Source organism: Hemitrygon akajei, chromosome 2 (genome assembly GCF_048418815.1).
Source record: "Hemitrygon akajei chromosome 2, sHemAka1.3, whole genome shotgun sequence".
Lineage (NCBI taxonomy): Eukaryota > Metazoa > Chordata > Chondrichthyes > Myliobatiformes > Dasyatidae > Hemitrygon > Hemitrygon akajei.
In genome coordinates, this window is record NC_133125.1 from 199,371,422 (window position 1) to 199,390,362 (window position 18,941).

General features: G+C 43.8%; 1 protein-coding gene across 3 annotated transcripts in view; it reads right to left on the minus strand.

Annotated features, from left to right (window-relative positions):
• The window catches only part of LOC140719987 (zinc-binding protein A33-like), a 40,185-nt gene that overhangs the window by 1,375 nt on the left and 19,869 nt on the right, over positions 1-18,941 (minus strand). The window lies entirely within an intron of this gene.

The window sequence follows — 18,941 nt, forward strand, 5'->3', positions numbered from 1 at the left end:
ATTCACTACGGAAAAGGATCTTGGCGATCGTAGGGATGATTTGCAGTTGACTGAAAAGCTTGAGCATGTAGATATTAAGGAAGAGGATGTGTTGGAGCTTTTGGAAAGCATCAAGTTGGATAAGTCACCGGGACCAGAGGAGATGTACCCCAGGCTACTGTGGGAGGCGAGGGAGGAGATTGTTGAGCCTCTGGTGATGATCTTTGCATCATCAATGGGGACAGGAGAGGTTCCGGAGGATTGGAGGGTTGCGGATGTTGTGCCTTTATTCAAGAAAGGGAGTAGAGATAGCCCAGGAAATTATAGACCAGTGAGTCTTACTTCAGTGGTTGGTAAGTTGATGGAGAAGATCCTGAGAGGCAGGATTTATGAACATTTGGAGAGGCATAATATGATTAGAAACAGCCAGCATGGCTTTGTCAAAGGCAGGTCGTGCCTTACAAGCCAGATTGAATTTTTTGTGGATGTGGCTAAACACATTGATGAAGGAAGAGCAGTAGATGTAGTGTATATGGATTTCAGCAAGGCATTTGATAAGGTACCCCATGCAAGGTTTATTGAGAAAGTAAGGAGGCATGGGATCTAAAAGAGACCCGGAACTGGCTTGAGACCCGGAACTGGTTGCAGCAGGACATTGATAGGATGCAAAACTGGGCTGAGAAGTGGCAGATGGCGTTCAACCCAGATAAGCGTGAGGTGGTTCATTTTGGTAGGTCAAATGTGATGGCAGAATATAGTATTAATGATAAGACTCTTGGCAGTGTGGAGGATCAGAGGATCTTGGGGTCTGAGTCCATAGGACACTCAAAGCTGCTACATAGATTGACCCTGTGGTTAAGAAGGCATATGGTGCATTGGCCTTCATCTACCATGGGATTGAGCTTAAGGACCGAGAGGTAATGTTACAGCTATATTTTGGAGTTGTTAAAATACATTAGGACAGATAAGTCCCCGAGGCCTGACGGAATATTCCCCAGGCAGCTCCACAAGCTGAGGGAAGATATTGCTGAGCCTCTGGCTAGGATCTTTATGTCCTCGTTGTCCACGGGAATGGTACCGGAGGATTGGAGGGAGGCGAATGTTGTCCCCTTGTTCAAAAAAGGTAGTAGGGATAGTCCAGGTAATTATAGACCAGTGAGCCTTACGTCTGTGGTGGGAAAGCTGCTGGAAAAGATTCTTAGAGATAGGATCTATGGGCATTTAGAGAATCATGGTCTGATCAGGGACAGTCAGCATGGCTTTGTGAAGGGCAGATCGTGCATAACAAGCCTGATAGAGTTCTTTGAGGAGGTGACCAGGCATATAGATGAGGGTAGTGCAGTGGATGTGATCTACATGGATTTTAGTAAGGCATTTGACAAGGTTCCACACGGTAGGCTTATTCAGAAAGTCAGAAGGCATGGGATCCAGGGAAGTTTGGCCAGGTGAATTCAGAATTGGCTTGCCTGCAGAAGGCAGAGGGTTGTGGTGGAGGGAGTACATTCAGATTGGAGGGTTGTGACTAGTGGTGTCCCACAAGGATCTGTTCTGGGACCTCTACTTTTCGTGATTTTTATTAACGACCTGGATGTGGGGGTAGAAGGGTGGGTTGGCAAGTTTGCAGACAACACAAAGGTTGGTGGTGTTGTAGATAGTGTAGAGAATTGTCGAAGATTGCTGAGAGACATTGGTAGGATGCAGAAGTGGGCTGAGAAGTGGCAGATGGAGTTCAACCCGGAGAAGTGTGAGGTGGTACACTTTGGAAGGACAAACTCCAAGGCAGAGTACAAAATAAATGGCAGGATACTTGGTAGTGTGGAGAAGTAGAGGGATCTGGGGGTACACAGATCCCTGAAAGTTGCCTCACAGATAGGGTAGATAGGGTAGTTAAGAAAGCTTATGGGGTGTTAGCTTTCATAAGTCGAGGGATAGAGTTTAAGAGTTGCGATGTAATGTTGCAGCTCTATAAACCTCTAGTTAGGCCACACTTGGAGTACTGTGTCCAGTTCTGGTTGCCTCACTATAGGAAGGATGTGGAAGTATTGGAAAGGGTACAAAGGAGATTTACCAGGATGCTGCCTGGTTTAGACAGTATGGATTATGATCAGAGATTAAGGGAGCTAGGGCTTTACTCTTTGGAGAGAAGGAGGATGAGAGGAGACATGATAGAGGTGTACAAGATATTAAGAGGAATAGACAGAGTGGACAGCCAGCACCTCTTACCAGGGCACCACTGCTCAATACAAGAGGACATGGCTTTAAGGTAAGGGGAGGGAAGTTCAAGGGGGATATTAGAGGAAGGTTTTTCACTCAGAGAGTGGTTGGTGCGTGGAATGCACTGCCTGAGTCAGTGGTGGAGGCAGATACACTAGTGAAATTTAAGAGACAACTAGACAGGTATATGGAGGAATTTAAGGTGGGGGGTTATATGGGAGGCAGGGTTTGATGGCCTGTAATGTGCTGTACTATTCTATGTTCTATATAAGATCCTGGTCAGACTCCACTTGGAGTACTGTGCTCAATTTTGGTCGCCTCACTACAGGAAGGACGTGGAAACCATAGAAAGGGTGCAGAGGAGATTTACAAGGATGTTACCTGGATTGGGGAGCATGCCTTATGGGAATAGGTTAAGTGAACTCGGCCTTTTTTGCTTGGTGCAATGGAGGATGAGAGGTGACCTGATAGAAGTGTACAAGATAATAGGAGACATTGGTCGTGTGGATAGTCAAAGGCTTTTTTTCAAGGGCTGAAAAGGCTAACACGGGAGGGCATAGTTTTAAGGAGCTTGGAAGTAGGTACAGAGGAAATGTCAGGGGTAAGGTTTTTTTTACGCAGAGAGTGGTGAGTGTGTGGAATGGGCTACCGGTGGCGGTGGTGGAGGCGGGAACGATAGTGTCTTTTCAGAGACTCCTGGATGGCTACATGGAGCTTAGAAAAATAGAGGGCTTTGGGTAAAGCCTAGGTGGCTCTAAGGTTAACGACATGTTCGTCACAGCCTTGTGGACCGAATGGCCTGTATTGTGCTGCAGGTTTTCTATGTTTCTATTACATCCTTGCTTGTACATTCCAGTCCTCTTGAAATTAAAGCTGACATCACATTTGCCTTCCTCACCAGATTCAGCCTTTAGGGTATCCTGCACAAGGAGTCCCAAGTCCCTTTGTGCCTCAGTTTTTTGTATTTTCCCTCCATTTAGAAAATAGCCAACACTTTCATTTCTTCTACTAAAGTGCATGACCATACACTTCTTGACACTACATTCCATCTGCCATTTTTCTGTTCATTCTCTTCGTCTATCCTTCATAGCCTCTCTACTCCCTCAAAATTACCTTCCCCTCCACATATCTTCATATTGTCTGCAAACTTTGGAACAAAGCCTTCAATTCCATCATCAAAATCATTGACGTGTAGCATTAAAAAAATCAGTTCCAATGCAGATCCCTGTGGAACACTTCTTGTCACCAGCAGCCAACCAGAAAAGGTTCCCTTTATTCCCACTCTTTGCCTCCTGCCAATCAGCCACTGCCTTATCCATGCTAGAATCTTTCCTGTAATACCCAGGGATCATAGCTTGTTAAGCAGCTTATTGTATGGCACCTAGTCAAGGACCTTCTGAAAATCCAAATATATAACATCAACCAATTCTCCTTTGTCTATCCTGCTTGTTATTTCTTCCAACTATCCCAAAAGGTTTGACAGGCAATATTTTCCCTTAAGAAGATCTTGCTGACTACATTCTATTTTATCATGTACCTCCGAGTACTCCAAAACCACATCCTTAACAATCGACTCTAACATCTTCCCAACCACTGAGGTCAGATTAGCTGGCCAATAATTTCCTTTCGTCTGCCTCTCTCCCTTGAAAAGTGGAATGACATTTGCAATTTTCCCATCTTCTGGATTCTTGAAAGATCATTACTAATGTTTCCACAATCTCTTCAGTCACTCTTTCAGAATCCTGGGGAATGCACCACCTGGTCCAGGTGACTTACCTACCTTCATACCTTTCAGTTCCCCGATATTGTTTCTCTTCAGTAATAGTAACTTCACATAATTTATGCCCCCCGACACCTGAAACTTCAACCACACTGCTAGTGTCTTCCACAGTGAAAAATGATGTAAATAGGTATTCAGTTCATCCACCATTTCCTTGTTCCCCTTTACTACCTGTTCTGCATCATTTCCAGTGGTCTGATATCCACTCTCGCCTCTCTTTTACACTTTATGTATCTGAAGAAACTCTTGGTATCCTCTTTAATATTATTGGTTTGCTTAATTTCGTATTCCATCTTTACCTTCTTAATGACTTTTACAGTTGTCTTCTGTTGGTTTTTTAAAGCTTCCCAATCCTCTAAATTCCCACTATTTTTTGCCCTATTATATGCCTCTTTTTGGCTTTTATGTTGGCTTTGACTTCTCTTGTTAGCCACGGTTGTGTCATCTTTCCTCCAGATGCTTCTTCCTCTTTGGGAAGTATATATCCTGCGCCTTCCAAATTGCTTCCAGAAATTCCAGACATTGCTGCTCTGCTGTCACCCTGCCAGTGTTGTTTTCCAATCAATTCTGGCTGACTCCTTTCTCACGCCTCTGTAATTTCCTTTTCTCCATTATAATAATGATATATTTTAGCTTTTCCTTCTCAAATTCAGGGTGAATTCGATCATATTATGTTCACTATTCCCTAAGGGTTCTTTTGCCTTAAGCTCTCTAATCAATTTTGGTTTATTGCACAACATACAATCTAGAATACCTGTAGTTGATCCCTTGGTGGGCTAAAATGCTACCTCATTAGCATTCTAGAAACTCCCCCTCTTGGAATGCAGCACCAACTGCTTTTCCAATCTACCTGCATATTGAAGTCCACCATGACTACTGTAATATTGCCCCTTTGTATTTCCTATCTTCCATAGTAATCTGTAGGCAACATCCTTACTACTGGTTTGGGGTCTGTATACAACTCCATTCAGGGTCTTTTTGCCCTTTCAGTTCCTTAGCTCTATCCACAATGATCCAACACCTTCAGACCCTATGTCACCTTTTCCTAATGATTTGGTTTCATTATTTTTTTTATATATACACACAGAGCAACGCCACCCCCTCTGCCTTTCTGCTTGTCCTTTCGATACAATGTGTATCCTTGGGCTTTAAGCTCCCACCTATAATATTTCAGCCGTAATTCAGTGATGCCTATAACATCATACCTGCCAATCTGTAACTGCTACAAGTTCATCTGCAGTACCTTATTACATATGCAGCACCATTCAAATATAACACCTTCAGTCCTATAACCATATAACAATCACAGCACGGAAACAGGCCATCTCAGCCCCTCCAGTCCGTGCCGAATGCTTACTCTCACCTAGTCCCACTGACCCGCACTCAGCCCATAACCCTCCATTCCTTTCCTGTCCATATACCTATCCAATTTTCTTTTTTAATGACAAAATCAAACCTGCCTCTACCACTTCTACTGGAAGCTCGTTCCACACAGCTACCACCCTCTGAGTGAAGAAATTCCCCCTCGTGTTACCCCTAACCTTTTGCCCCTCGACTCTCAACTGTACACAATACTCCAAATTTGGCCTCACCAATGCCTTGTACAATTTTAACATTACATCCCAACTCCTATACTCAATGCTCTGATTTATAAAGGCCAGCATACCAAAAGTTTTCTTCACCACCCTATCCACATGAGATTCCACCTTCAGGGAACTGGACAGGAGGAGGAGTATAGGAAACTGATACAGGACTTTGTGATATGGTGCAACTCAAACTACCTACGTCTCAATGTCACCAAGACCAAGGAGATGGTGGTGGACTTTAGGAGATCTAGGCCTCATATGGAGCCAGTGATCATTAATGGAGAATGTGTGGAGCAGGTTAAGACCTACAAGTATCTGGGAGTACAGTTAGACGAGAAGCTAGACTGGACTGCCAACACAGATGCCTTGTGCAGGAAGGCACAGAGTCGACTGTACTTCCTTAGAAGGTTGGTGTCATTCAATGTCTGCAGTGAGATGCTGAAGATGTTCTATAGGTCAGTTGTTGAGAGCGCCCTCTTCTTTGTGGTGGCGTGTTGGGGAGGAAGCATTAAGAAGAAGGATGCCTCACGTCTTAATAAGCTGGTAAGGAAGGCGGGCTCTGTCGTGGGCAAAGTACTGGAGAGTTTAACATCGGTAGCTGAGCGAAGGGCGCTGAGTAGGCTACGGTCAATTATGGAAAACCCTGAACATCCTCTACATAGCACCATCCAGAGACAGAGAAGCAGTTTCAGCGACAGGTTACTGTCGATGCAATGCTCCTCAGACAGGATGAAGAGGTCAATACTCCCCAATGCCATTAGGCTTTACAATGCAACTGCCAGGACTTAAAAACTTTTTTAAAGCTATTATTAATGCTTTTTGAGTTAGTGATTTAGATGCATATCATATTATTACTGAGTTAAGTATTGTATGTAATGAGTTTTTGCTACAACAAGTGTATGGGACATTGGAAAAAAATGTTGAATTTCCCCATGGGGATGAATAAAGTATCTATCTATCTATCTATCTATCTATGCACCATTATTTCTAAATCACTCTGTTCTACTGTATTCCTCAATGCCCTGCCATTTACCATGTATGTTCTATTTTGATTATTCCTACCAAAATGTAGCACCTCACACTTATCAGCATTAAACTCCATCTGCCATCTTTCAGCCCACTCTTCTAACTGGCCTAAATCTCTCTGCAAGCTTTGAAAACCTACTTCATTATCCACAACGCCACCTATCTTAGTATCATCTGCATACTTACTAATCCAATTTACCACCCCATCATCCAGATCATTAATGTATATGACAAACAAAATTGTACCCAGTACAGATCCCTGAGGCACACCACTAGTCACCGGCCTCCAACCTGACAGTTATCTACCACTACTCTTTGGCATCTCCCATCCAGCCACTGTTAAATCCATTTAACTACTTCAATATTAATACCTAAAGATTTAACCTTCCTAACTAACCTTCCGTGTGGAACCTTGTCAAAGGCCTTACTGAAGTCCATATAGACAACATCCACTGCTTTACCCTCATCAACTTTCCTTGTAACCTCTTCAAAAAATTCAATAAGATTTGTCAAACATGACCTTCCACGCACAAATCCATGTTCACTGCTCCAAATCAGACCCTGTCTATCCAGATAATTATATATAACATCTGTAAGGATACTTTCCATTAATTTACCCACCACTGACGTCAAACGTACAGGCCAATAATTGCTAGGTTTACTCTTAGAACCCTTTTTAAACAATGGAACCACATGAGCAATACGCCAATCCTCCGGCACCATCCCCATTTCTAATGACATTTGAAATACTTCTGTCAGAGCCCCTGCTATTTCTGCACTTACTTCCCTCAAGGTCCTAGGGAATATCCTGTCAGGATCCAGAGACTTATCCACTTTTATATTCTTTATAAGCTCTAGTACTTCCTCTTCTTTAATCATCATAGTTTCATTAACTACCCTACTTGTTTCCCTTACCTTACACAATTCAATATCCTTCTCGTTAGTGAATACCGAAGAAAAGAAATTGTTCAAAATCTCCCCCATCTCTTTTGGCTTCACACATAGCTGTCCACTCTGATTCTCTAAGAGACCAATTTTATCCCTCACTATCCTTTTGCTATTAATATAACTGTAGAAACCTTTTGGATTTATTTTCACCTTACTTGCCAAAGCAACCTCGTATCTTTTAGCTTTTCTAATTTCTTTCTTAAGATTCTTTTTATATTCTTTATATTCCTTGAGCACCTCATTTACTCCATGTTGCCTATATTTATTGTAGATATCTCTCTTTTTCTGAACCAAGTTTCCAATATCCCTTCAAAACCATGGCTGTCTCAAACTTTTAACCTTTCCTTTCAATCTAACAGGAACATAAAGATTCTGTACCCTCAAAATTTTACCTTTAAATGACCTCCATTTCTCTATTACACCCTTCCCATAAAACAAATTGTCCCAATCCACTCCTTCTAAGTCCTTTCGCATCTCCTCAAAGTTAGCCTTTCTCCAATCAAAAATCTCAACCCTGGGTGCAGTCCTATCCTTCTCCATAATTATAATGAAACTAATGGTATTGTGATCACTGGACCCGAAGTGCTCCCCAACACATACCTCCATCACCTGACCTATCTCATTCCCTAACAGGAGATCCAACCCTGCCCCTTCTCTAGTTGGTACCTCTATGTATTGCTGCAAAAAAAAAAACCTATCCTGCACACATCTTACAAACTCCAAACCATCCATCCCTTTTACAGTATGGGCTTCCCAGTCTATGTGTGGAAAATTAAAATCTCCCACAATCACAACCTCGTGCTTACTACAAATATCTGCTATCTCCTTACAAATTTGCTCCTCCAATTCTTGCTCCCCATTAGGTGGTCTATAATACAGCCCTATAAGTGTTACTACACCTTCCCCACTCCTCAATTCCACCCAAATAGCCTCCCTAGATGTGCCCCCTAATCTATCCTGCCAAAGCACCGCTGTAATATTTTCTCGGACAAGCAATGCAACACTTCCCCCTCCTGCCCCTCCGATTCTATCACACCTGAAGCAACGAAATCCAGGAATATTTAGTTGCCAATCACACCCCTCCTGCAACCATGTTTCACTAATAGCTACAACATCATATTTCCAGGTATCAATCCATGCTCTAAGCTCATCCACCTTTCTTACAATGCTCCTAGCATTAAAATAGATGCATTTAAGAAACTCTCCACCTCTTCCTCTCTGTTTATCCCTAACAATGCGATCAACTTTATTATCTTTTTCTTCCTTCTCCCCTACATCTTCGGTCTGAGCGCTCCCCTTCTCTATTACCTGCCTATCCTCCCTCACACACTGCCTACTAGCTTTCTCTATTTATGAACTAACCTCCTCTCCCCTAGTCTCTTCAAATTGATTCCTACCCCTCATCCCTGCCCCCTTCTCCAATCCCTCAGTCACGCATTTATCCTCCACCTCATTCCATTCCTACTCTCACTGTCGCGTGGCACAGACAGTAAGCCTGAGATTACTACCTTTGTGGTCCTTCTTCTAACTCCCTTCCTAACTCCCTATATTCTCCTTTCAGGTCCTCTTCCCTCTTCCTACCTATGTCATTGGTACCTATATGTACCACGACCTCTGGCTCCTCACCCTCCCACTTCAGGATATCTTGTACGTGATCAGTAACATCCTTTACCCTGGCACCAGGGAGGCAAACTACCATCTGGGTCTCCTGACTGCATCCACAGAATCACCTATCTGACCCCCTAACTATCAAGTCCCCTATCACTACTGCCTTCCTCTTCCTTTCCATACCCTTCTGAGCTACAGGGCCGGACTCTGTTGCTTTCCCCAGGTAGGCTGTCCCCCCAACAGTACTCAAACAGGAGTTCTTATTGTCAAGGGGTACAGCCACTGGGGTACTCTCTAGTACCTGACTCTTCCCTTTCCCCCTCCTAACCATGACCCACCTGTCTGCCTCCCGTGGCCCCGGTGTGACCACCTGCCTGTAACTCCTCTCTATCAACTCCTCACTCTCCCTGACCAGGTGAAGGTCATCGAGCTGCATCTCCAGTTCCCTAACACGGTCCCTTAGGACCTGGCGCAGACGTGGACGTCCGGGAGGCTAGGAGACTCCAGGACCTCCCACATCCGACACCGAGAACAACAAGCTGCCCTCACACTCATACTTCCCCTTTCCTCAAATAACAGAAAGTCCTGTATTCCCCCTTTCCAATTTTGCCCACCTTTTATGCTGGAACTCAGCCTGCTGATTGCAATTTGCCCCATCAACAGCCTGTCTCACTACACGTTGGCTCTATTTGCAAACCAGCTACCTCACCCTCAGCACTATTATCTGCCTCTCCGATGATGCATTGAAACATATGTAGCTCAGGACACCAGTTGCACCATGCTCCACCTTGTTTGAGGTCTTACTAGCATCTGCCTCCACAACCTCTCCACTAACTATTCTGGCACTCTGGTTCCCACCCTCCTGCAACTCTACTTTAAACCCTACTGTGCAGCATTAATGATCCTTCCCACCAGGATGTTACTCCCCCTCCAGTTCTGTACAGGTCCCACCTTCCCTGGAAGAGAGCCCAATGATCCAAGAACCTTACGCCCTCCCTCCTACACCAATGCCTTAGCCACTATACCATGTACTGTACCAGCAGTTATGGTCGAAATGACAATAAAAGTGACTTAACTTGTCTTGACTATATAATCTTCCGAGTTCTAGCTTCACTAGCACAAGGCATGGGTAGCAATCCTGAGATCACAACCCTGGAGGTCCTTACTTTTAAATTAGCACCTGACTCTGAACACTCCCTATGTCCCGTCACTTGTCCTACCCATATCATTGATGCCTACATGGACCACAATCTCTGGCTGTTCTCTTCCCACTTAAGAATGCTGAGGATTCAATCCGAGATGTCCCACGTCATGGCAGCCAGGAGGTGACATACCACCCAGGAATCTCATTCTCACCCACAGAACTTCCTGTCCAATCGTCTAACTAATGTGCTTTTTCTCCCTCTCCCTTCTAAGTCACAGAGCTGTACTCAGTGCCAGCTGTGACTCAATACTCAGCTGTGACTCTCCTCTATTAGGTCAACACCCCCAACAGTATCCAAAGTGTGTGTTTTGCTGAGGGGATGGCCACAGGGGTACTCTGCACTGGTTCCTTAACCCCATTCCCCTTCCCGACTGTCACCCAGTTTCCTGTGTCCCGCACATTGGGTGTAACTACCTCTCTATGTGTCCTCTCTATCACCCCTCAGCCTCCTAAACGATCCGGAGTTCATCTAGTTCCAGCTCCAACTCCTTAACACGGATTGTTAGAAGCTGCAGCTGGACACACGTCTCACAGTTGTAGTCATCAGGGACACTGGAATTCTCTATGCTTCCCACATAACCTCAAAAGGAGCAGAGCACTGCACCATCCTGCATGGCATCTCTACTGAGCTAGTCGAGGAGACATAAAGAAGGGAAGGAGAAAAAAATAACCTTGAGCTTTTCTTCTTCTTTTTTATATTTTGCTTTCTCTGGCTGAAGCCTCAAAGAGCTAAAGCCTCAAGATCACCACTCTGACTCTGTCCACTCACACAATGGCTGCTCTGCTTTCCTCTGCCTTTCTTAATTTGCTCTTGCTAATCAATCCCAAAAACAGGATGGTCACTGGTCAAAGCTGTATTTCTCTGCAGTGACCTGCTGCTCCCTTTTCTACTTGGGCAGTGGACCCAAGTGAAATTATCTCCTCTTAAAACTTTCGATGTCTGAGTTGGTTGTTGGTCAAAAGAGACAGAAAAGATTTATCAGGATGTTGCCTGGACTCAGGGGAATGAGTGACGAGTGGGTGAGTAGACTAGGATTTTACTCCCTACAACATAGGAGAATGAGAGGTGAATTGATCATGAGGGGCATATGGTGAAGACTATAAGACCATAATACACAGGGGCAGAACTGGACCATTCGGCCCATCGAGTTCGTTCAGACGTTCCACATTGGCTGATTTATTATCCCTCTCAATGCCACTCTCTTGCCTTCTCCCCACAAACCTTGATGCCCTGACTAATAATCAAGAACCCACGTGAAATATACTCAATTACTTCACATCCGTCTGTGGCAGTGAATTCCATAGATTTGCCGCTTTGTGGTAAAAGAAATTCCTTCTCATCTCTGATCTAAAGGGATGTCTCTGTACTTTGTCCTAGACACTCCTATTATAGGAAACATCCCTCCACATCCACTCTAGGCCTTTCAATATTTGATAGGTTTCCATGAGATCTCCTCATTTTTCAATACTTGACCATGATTGTTCTTGGCATATATTTCTACAGAAGAAGTTTTCCATAGCCTTCTTCTGGGCAGTGTGTTCACAAGACGAGTGATCCCAGCTATTATCGATACTCTTCAGAGATTGCCTGGCATCAATGATTGCATATCCAGGACTTGTGGTATGCACCAGCTGCTCATACGACGATCAACCACCTACTCGCATGGCTTCATGTCACACTGATTGGGGAGCTAAGCAGGTTCTAACACCTTTCCCAACAGTGACCTGCAAGGTAGCGGAGGGAAGGAGCACCTTACACCTCCTTTGCTGGAAATGCATCTCCACCTTGCCATCCAAGGGGCCCAAAGCTGCTCACAATATTCCATGTGTAGTCCGACCAATGCCTTATAAAGTCGCGCACCACATCCTTGCTCTTATATTCTAGTCCTCTGGAAATGGATGCTAGCAATCCATTTCCCTTCCTTACCTCAAACTCAACCAGCAAGTTAAACTGAGGGAATCCTGCACAAGGGAATCCCTTTGCACCTCTGATTTTTTAATCTTCTCCCCACTTTTAAAATGGTCTTCACCTTTATTTCTTCTACCAAAGTGCGAGGCCGTACACACCCCTGCATTATATTTCATCTGCCACTTCTTTTGTTCATTCTCCCAATCTATCCAAGTGGTTCTGCAGACTCTCTGTTTCACTAACACTACCTGCCCCACCATCTCTCTTCGAAACATCTGCAAACTTTGCCACAAAGCCATCAATTCCATCATCCAACTCACTGACATACAAAATGAAACAAAGCAGTCCTAACACCAAACCTTGCAGAAAACCACTAGTCATAGGCAGCCAACCAGAATAGGTCGACTTTATTGTTATTCTTTGTCTTCTGCCAGTCGATCTTCTATCAATGGTAGTGTGTTACGAACCCGCAGGTTTCGCTTTAAAAGAGTGCCTCAGTGAGGCAGGACTATGATGTTATTCACTGACTGACTCGCGAGTTGTTTACCTTTAAAACAAGGACACAGACAGTCACAGTCAGAAGTCAGAAGAAGAGAGAGAGAAACAGCCAGTTGGAATGAGAGAGACAGAACAGCTACTCTCGTAGTCTGAGGAGGACTTGGACTTAAGAACTGCCGAGGCAGGTTTGCTCCAGAATGTGTGTCTGTCACTTTGTATTCTGGAGATGGAAAGAACAACCAGAAGACAGCAGAAGAGAGCCAGGAGAAATGCAGCCATGGTTGCAACGAATATCACATCCTGGGCATATAAAATAGCAAATAGAAAGGGCTTGCTCTCTTCTTCCTTTGTTTAAGGCAAGGATGCACAAGACAATTGAGAAGGTAAACTCTGCCTGAACTTTAAACTAAGTATGTTTGTTGAATATATGTATATTTGTTGAATATTCAGCTTTGTATTGTCTGTAACTTAGGCAACATGAATGTTTGGTTGAATTTTTACTGTTTGTAAATAAATTGTTAATATACCTATTCAAATTCAGTGCATTTCCTGTCTCAATTGCCAGACCCACGAAGCTGATTGAACATTACTCCCCTTAAGGAATCAATGCTGACATTGGCTTATTTTATCATTGCCCTCAAAGTACCCGGAAACATCATCCTTAATAATGGACCCCAACATCTTCACAACCACTGACATCTGGCTGACTTGCCTATAATTTCCTGTCTTTTGCCTCCCTCCCTTCTTAAAGAGTGGAGTGACATTTACAATTTTCAAGTCTTCTCGAACCATTGCAGAATCTCATCATTCTTGAAAGGTCATTAGTAATAGCTCCATAATTCTTTCAGTAACCTCTGTCAAAAACCTGGAGCATACTCCATCTGGCCTGGGTGACTCATCTACCTTTCAGGCTCCCAAGCACCCTCTCCCCAGTAATGGCAATTACATTCAATTTTGCTCCCTGAAACTGTTGAATTTCTGGCATTTGGTAGAATTTTCCACAGAGAAGACTGATGAAAAATAGTTATTAAGTTTGTCTGCCATTTCTTTGTTCTCCATTACTAACTGCCCTAATCATTTCCAACAATTCAATATTGACTCTCACCTCTCTTTTACTCTTTATATATCTGAAAATCTTCTGAAAGATTCTTTTATATTATTTGCTAGCTAACTTTCATATTTCATCCTTTCTCTCCTTATTACTTTTTCAGTTGCTTTCTGTTGGTTTTTAAAAGCTGTCAATCCTCTAACTTATCACAAATTTTTTTTGCTGTATTGTATGCCCTCTCTTGCGTTTATTTCAGCTACAGTTGCCTCATTCTCCCTTTAGAATTCCTTTTTCATTTGGGATGTATCTTCCGAATTGCCACCAAAAACTCCAGCCATTGCTAATCTGCTGTCATCACAGGGCAGCACCCATCATCAGGGACTCCCACCATCCAGGCCACACTCTATTCTCACTGCTGCCATCAGGAAGAAGAAACAAGAACCTCGCCTGTGCAGTCTAGCCTCTTTTCCCTGGGCAGTTTAAAAAAAAGACTTCTCTCTGAGATTCCTTTACCCCGTCACTCTCAGCCTCTTGCTCCGATTTAAAAATTCCTCTCCTTTTTAATCAGGAGGGATAAAAGAAGGCATGAGGAAGCTTTGGCTAAGGTGAAGGGCTTCTATGGGTATATTAAGAGCAAAACGATAGTAAGGAATAAAATTGGTCCTCTTGAAGATCAGAGTGGTCGGCTTTGTATGGAACCAAAAGAAATGGGGGAGATCTTAAATGGGGTTTTTTTTTTGCGTCTGTATTTACAAAGGAAACTGGCAAGGAGTCAGTGGAAATAAGACAAAGAAGTAGTGAGGTCATGGAACCTATACAGATTGAAGAGGAGGAGGTGCTTGCTATCTTGAGGCAAATCAGAGTAGATAAATTCCCAGGACCTGACAGGATACTCCCTCGGACCTTGAAGGAGACTAGGCCCTGGCAGATATATTTAAAATGTCAATATCTACGGGTAAAGTGCCGGAGGATTGGAGGATAGCTCATGTTGTTCCGTTGCTTAAAAAAGGCTCTAAAAGTAATCCGGGAAATTATAGGTTGGTAAATTTGACGTTGGTAGCAGGTAAATTATTGGAAGGAGTACTAAGAGATAGGATCTACAAGTATTTGGATAGACAGGGACTTTAGGGAGAGTCAACATGACTTTGTGCATGGCAGGTCATGTTTAACCAATCTAATTATTAGAGTTTTTCGAGGAAGTTACCAGAAAAATGGATGAAGGGAAGGCAATGGATGTTGTCTACATGGACTTCAGTAAGACTTTTGACAAGGTCCCGCATGGGAGGTTAGTTAGGAAGATTCAGTCGCTAGGCATACATGGTAAGGTAGTAAATTGGATTAGACATTGGCTCAATGAGAGAAGCCAGAGAGTGGTAGTGGAGGATTGCTTCTCTGAGTGGAGGCCTGTGACTAGTGGTGTGCCACAGGGATCAGTGCTGGGTCCATTGTTATTTGTCATCTATCTCAATGATCTGGATGAGAATGTGGCAAATTGGATCAGCAAATATGCTGATGATACAAAGATTGGAGGTGTAATGGACAGTGAGGAAGGTTTTCAACGCTTGCAGAGGGATTTGGACCAGCTGGAAAAATGGGCTGGAAAATGACAGATGAAGTTTAATACAGACAAGTGTGGGGTATTGCACTTTGGAAGGACAAACCAAGGTAGAACATACAAGGTAAATGGTAGGGCACCGAGGAGTGCAGTAGAACAGAGGGATCTGGGAATACAGATACAAAATTCCCTAAAAGTGGCATCACAGGTATATAGGGTAGTAAAGAGAGCTTTTGGGATATTGGCCTTTATAAATCAAAGTATTTAGTATAAGAGTTGGAATGTTATGGTGAGGTTGTATAAGACATTGGTGGGACCGAATTTGGAGTATTGTGTGCAGTTTTGGTCACCTAATTACAGGAAGGATATTAATAAGGTTGAAAGAGTGCAGAGAAGGTTTACAAGGATGTTGCCGGGACTTGAGAAACTGAGTTACAGAGAAAGGTTGAATAGGTTACGACTTCATTCCCTGGAGCGTAGAAGAATGAGGGGTGATTTGATAGAGGTGTATAAAATTGCAGGCAGGCTTTTTCCACTGAGGCCAGGGGAGAAAAAAACCAGAGGACATGGTTTAAGGGTGAAGGGGGAAAAGTTTAAAGGGAACATTGGGGGGAGCTTCTTCACACAGAGAGTGGTGGGAGTGTGGAATAAGCTGCCAGATGAAGTGGTGAATGCAGGCTCACTTTCGACATTTAAGAAAAACTTAGACAGGTACACGGATGAGAGGTGTATGGAGGGATATGGTTCTGGTGCAGGTCAGTGGGACTAGGCAGAAAAATGGTTCGGCACAGTCAAGAAGGGCCAAAAGGCCTGTTTCTGTGCTATAATGTTTAGTGGTTATAATCTACAGATTCTCTGTCAAGGACTCTTCTTCCCATATTCTTGATGATGATGATTTTATTATTTCTTTTTGTGTTTGTTGTCACTGGTTGTCCTCCCTGTTAATGCAGTCTTTCATTGCTTCTATTATGGTTATGGGATTTACTGAGTATGCCCACAAGAAAATGAATCTCATCATTGTATATGGTGACATATGTACTTTCATAATAAAATTACTTTGAACTTTGAACCATCCCTGAAGGTGTCTCCTTCCCATCAACTTTGGCCAGCTCCTGTCTGATGCCTCTGTAATTCCCTTTACTCCACTGTCATACTAATACATCTGACTTTATCTCCTCCCTGTTAATCTGCAGTGTGAGTTCTATGATATCACAATCACTACCTACTGAGGGTTCCTTTACCTTAAGCTCCCTAATACAATGCAGTTCATTAAACAACATCCAATCTCCGTGTGGGCTCAACTCCAAGCTGCTCTAAATAGCCTTCTCATAGGCATTCTACAACTTCCATCTCTTAGAATCTAGCATCAAACAGATATTACTAACCCACTTGCATATTGAAATTCCCCATAGCTATTGTAATATTGCCCGTATTACATGCCTTTTCTATCTCCCATTGTAATGTATATCCCATATCCAGGCTACTGTTCGGAGGAATGTATCGAACTCCCAACAGGGTCTTTTTACCTTTGCAGTCTCTTAGCTCGACCCACAAGAATCCAAACCTTCCACTCCTGTGTCACCTCTTTCTGAGGATTTGATTTCAATTTTTACCAACAGAGCCACCACACCCACTCTGCCTACCTGCCGGTCCTTCCGATGCAATGTGTATCCTTGGATGTTCAGCTCCCAACTATGATCTTCTTTCAGCCACGATTCAGTGATGCCCACGATGTCATACGTCTCTAACTATGCTACAAGATTATCTACCTTATTCTCTGTCCCTAGTGCATTCACCTTCAGTCCTGTATCGGTCACTCTTTCTGATTTTGCCCCCGTTTGACTGCGGCTCACCCCACCGACTGTAATTCTGCCCCATCATCTGTCTGTTCTTCCTCACAGTCCCACTACACAATGCATCAACTTGTGTATCAACTGCCCCTTCCTCAGCCCTGTCACTCCAGTCCCCATCCCCTTCCACATTAGGGATTTTCCCCAGAAAGGGTGTGTGAAGGACAGGAGTGCAAAGGTTTATGATCAAAGGCGATGGATTTAAAAGGGACATCAGGAACTTTTCTTCAAACACAGGGTGGTGCATATTTGGAATGAGCTGCTGGAAATAAGCAACGTTTAAAAGAATCTACAGTGGATCGTACATGGATTGAAGAGTTTTATTGGGTTTTGGACCAAACGTGGGCAGATGGCACCAGCTCACTGGGCAAAACAGTTGGCATGGACATTGGGCCAAATGTATGACACCCTGACTCGAACAGGTCACCCTAAGGATCAATGTGGTCATCGATAAAGGAGATGGGGGAGGTTTTAAATGAATATCTCCCAGGGAGAGGGTCATGGAAGCTAAGGAATTAAGGAAAATGAGCAGTAATGTCTTGGAACATATCACAGTGCAAAAGCAAAGGTGCTGGAGGTATTAGAGGTGGATGAGCCCCAGACCGTGATCTGCTCTGTCTGATACCTCCAGACTAGGGAACGAATTCCAGGGCCCTGGAGGATAAATTTGCTTCACATTTCACCACAGATGAGATGATGGACGACAGGAACTCAAGGCCACCGAGCCTAACATCAGTGGTGGGACAATTACTGGAATGGACACTGAGAGACAGATTTACCAGCATTTGGAAAGGCAGGGACTGAGTCAGGATAGTCAGCTCTGTTTTATGCCTGGGAAATAGTGACTCACAAATTTAATTAATTTTTCTTTGTTGAGGGGACAGAAAGGATTGTTGAGGATAGGGTGATGGACATTGTCCACATGAACTTCAGCAGGACCTTTGACAAGGTTCCATGAGGAAGGCTCGTAGAGAAGGTTTGATCACATGGGATTCACGGTGACCTATCCAATTGGATGTAAAATTTGTCTGGCGGTAGGAAACAGAGGGTGGTGGTGGAGAGGTGTTGCCAAAACTGGGTCACTGTGATCAGTGGTGTTACCATGGGGATCGGTTCAAGGTCCACTGTTCATAGGTACTAATGATTTGGGAGAGAATATAGATGGCATGGTTAGTGAGTTTGCAGATGACAGCAATATTAGTGGTATAGTGAGCAGTGGAGGAGTTTATCTAGATCACAATAGACAATAGACAATAGGTGCAGGAGTAGGCCATTCGGCCCTTCGAGCCAGCACCGCCATTCAATGTGGTCATGGCTGATCATCCACAATCAGTACCCCGTTCCTGCCTTCTCCCCATATCCCTTCACCCCGCTATCTATAAGAGCTCTATCTAACTCTTTCTTGAAAGCATCCAGAGAATTGGCCTCCACTGCCTTCTGAGGCAGAGCATTCCACAGATCCACAACTCTCTGGGTGAAAAAGTTCTAAATGGCCTACCCCTTATTCTTAAACTGTGGCCTCTGGATCTGGACTCACCCATCAGCGGGAACATGTTTCCTGCCTCTAGCGTGTCCAGCTCCTTAATAATCCTATATGGTTCAATCAGATCCCCTCTGATCCTTCTAAATTCCAGTGTATACAAGCCTAGTCGCTCCAATCTTTCAACCATCTCAGGAATTAACCTTGTGAACCTACGCTGCACTCCCTCAATAGCAAGAATGTCCTTCCTCAAATT